This window comes from Mustelus asterias, unplaced genomic scaffold, assembly GCF_964213995.1.
Source record: "Mustelus asterias unplaced genomic scaffold, sMusAst1.hap1.1 HAP1_SCAFFOLD_555, whole genome shotgun sequence".
In the NCBI taxonomy this organism is placed as follows: Eukaryota; Metazoa; Chordata; class Chondrichthyes; order Carcharhiniformes; family Triakidae; genus Mustelus; species Mustelus asterias.
In genome coordinates, this window is record NW_027590505.1 from 289599 (window position 1) to 292932 (window position 3334).

A 3334-nucleotide genomic window follows, 5' to 3' on the forward strand; every position below is an offset into this window, starting at 1 on the left:
GTCAGAATGACAGCAACACCTGTCAGAATGTGTCAGAGAGAAAATATCCCCCTGCACTGTCCCCCCATCAAACACTCCCAGGACAGGTACAGCACGGGGTTAGATACAGAGTAAAGCTCCCTCTGCACTGTCCCCCATCAAACATTCCCAGGACAGGTACAGCACGGGGTGAGATACAGAGTAAAGCTCCCTCTACACTGACCCCGATCAAACACTCCCAGGACAGGTCCAGCACGGGGTTAGATACAGAGTAAAGCTCCCTCTACACTGTCCCCCATCAAACACTCCCAGGACAGGTACAGCACGGGGTTAGATACAGAGTAAAGTTCCCTCTGCACTGTCCCCCATCAAACACTCCCAGGACAGGTACAGCACGGGGTTAGATACAGAGTAAAGCTCCCTCTACACTGTCCCCATCAAACACTCCCAGGACAGGTACAGCACGGGGTTAGATACAGAGTAAAGCTCCCTCTACACTGTCCCCCATCAAACACTCCCAGGCAGGTACAGCACGGGGTTAGATACAGAGTAAAGCTCCCTCGACACTGTCCCCCATCAAACACTCCCAGGACAGGTACAGCACGGGGTTAGATACAGAGTAAAGCTCCCTCTACACTGTCCCCCATCAAACACTCCCAGGACAGGTACAGCACGGGGTTAGATGCAGAGTAAAGCTCCCTCTACACTGTCCCCCATCAAACAATCCCAGGACAGGTACAGCACGGGGTTAGATACAGAGTAAAGCTCCCTCTACACTGTCCCCCATCAAACACTCCCAGGACAGGTACAGCACGGGGTTAGATACAGAGTAAAGCTCCCTCTGCACTGTCCCCCATCAAACACTCCCAGGACAGGTACAGCACGGGGTTAGATACAGAGTAAAGCTCCCTCTACACTGTCCCCCATCAAACACTCCCAGGACAGGGACAGCACGGTGTTAGATACAGAGTAAAGCTCCCTCTACACTGTCCCCATCAAACACTCCCAGGACAGGTACAGCACGGGGTTAGATACAGAGTAAAGTTCCCTCTGCACTGTCCCCCATCAAACACTCCCAGGACAGGTACAGCACGGGGTTAGATACAGAGTAAAGCTCCCTCTACACTGTCCCCATCAAACACTCCCAGGACAGGTACAGCACGGGGTTAGATACAGAGTAAAGCTCCCTCTACACTGTCCCCCATCAAACACTCCCAGGCAGGTACAGCACGGGGTTAGATACAGAGTAAAGCTCCCTCGACACTGTCCCCATCAAACACTCCCAGGACAGGTACAGCACGGGGTTAGATACAGAGTAAAGCTCCCTCTACACTGTCCCCCATCAAACTCTCCCAGGACAGGTACAGCACGGGGTTAGATACAGAGTAAAGCTCCCTCTACACTGTCACCCATCAAACACTCCCAGGACAGGTACAGCACGGGGTTAGATACAGAGTAAAGCTCCCTCTACACTGTCCCCCATCAAACAATCCCAGGACAGGTACAGCACGGGGTTAGATACAGAGTAAAGCTCCCTCTACACTGTCCCCCATCAAACACTCCCAGGACAGGTACAGCACGGGGTTAGATACAGAGTAAAGCTCCCTCTGCACTGTCCCCCATCAAACACTCCCAGGACAGGTACAGCACGGGGTTAGATACAGAGTAAAGCTCCCTCTACACTGTCCCCCATCAAACACTCCCAGGACAGGGACAGCACGGGGTTAGATACAGAGTAAAGCTCCCTCGACACTGTCCCCATCAAACACTCCCAGGACAGGTACAGCACGGGGTTAGATACAGAGTAAAGCTCCCTCTACACTGTCCCCATCAAACACTCCCAGGACAGGTACAGCACGGGGTTAGATACAGAGTAAAACTCCCTCTACACTGTCCCCCATCAAACACTCCCAGGACAGGTACAGCACGGGGTTAGATACAGAGTTGTGTTCCTGTTGAGAGGTCTGACTGTAACCACCAGAATTCTGTTCCAACGGATGATATTGTGACGGAGCTTGGTGGAGGGGTGGGGGGTGGGGGAAAGGGGGGTAAAGGGGGGGTCATGGGACTCACCTCCTCAATGTTGGCCATGGGATGATCAGAATCTCGAGGATTAATCGGAGTCTGGATTCCTCTTTTATTTCAGATAGGAGGAAGAGGCTTGAGAGGGGCTGAATGGCCTCCTCCTGTTCCTGTGTAACAGGCTGGAGAGAGAGAGGGGCTGAATGGCCTCCTCCTGTTCCTGTGTTACAGGCTGGAGAGAGAGGGGCTGAATGGCCTCCTCCTGTTCCTGTGTAACAGGCTGGAGAGAGAGGGGCTGAATGGCCTCCTCCTGTTCCTCTGTAACAGGCTGGAGAGAGAGAGGGGCTGAATGGCCTCCTCCTGTTCCTGTGTTACAGGCTGGAGAGAGAGAGGGGATGAATGGCCTCCTCCTGTTCCTGTGTAACAGACTGGAGAGAGAGAGGGGATGAATGGCCTCCTCCTGTTCCTGTGTAACAGGCTGGAGAGAGAGGGGCTGAATGGCCTTCTCCTGTTCCTGTGTAACAGGCTGGAGAGAGAGGGGCTGAATGGCCTCCTCCTGTTCCTGTGTAACAGGCTGGAGAGAGAGGGGCTGAATGGGCCTCCTCCTGTTCCTGTGTAACAGGCTGGAGAGAGAGGGGCTGAATGGCCTCCTCCTGTTCCTGTGTAACAGGCTGGAGAGAGAGGGGCTGAATGGCCTCCTCCTGTTCCTCTGTAACAGGCTGGAGAGAGAGAGGGGCTGAATGGCCTCCTCCTGTTCCTGTGTTACAGGCTGGAGAGAGAGAGGGGATGAATGGCCTCCTCCTGTTCCTGTGTAACAGGCTGGAGAGAGAGGGGCTGAATGCCTTCTCCTGTTCCTGTGTTACAGGCTGGAGAGAGAGAGGGGCTGAATGGGCCTCCTCCTGTTCCCGTGTAACAGGCTGGAGAGAGAGGGGCTGAATGGCCTTCTCCTGTTCCTGTGTTACAGGCTGGAGAGAGAGAGGGGCTGAATGGCCTCCTCCTGTTCCTGTGTAACAGGCTGGAGAGAGAGGGGCTGAATGGCCTCCTCCTGTTCCTGTGTAACAGGCTGGAGAGAGAGGGGCTGAATGGCCTCCTCCTGTTTTTCTGTAACAGGCTGGAGAGAGAGAGGGGATGAATGGCCTCCTCCTGTTCCTGTGTAACAGGCTGGAGAGTGAGAGGGGCTGAATGGCCTCCTCCTGTTCCTGTGTAACAGGCTGGAGAGAGAGGGGCTGAATGGCCTCCTCCTGTTCCTGTGTAACAGGCTGGAGAGAGAGGGGCTGAATGGCCTCCTCCTGTTCCTGTGTAACAGGCTGGAGAGAGAGGGGCTGAATGGCCT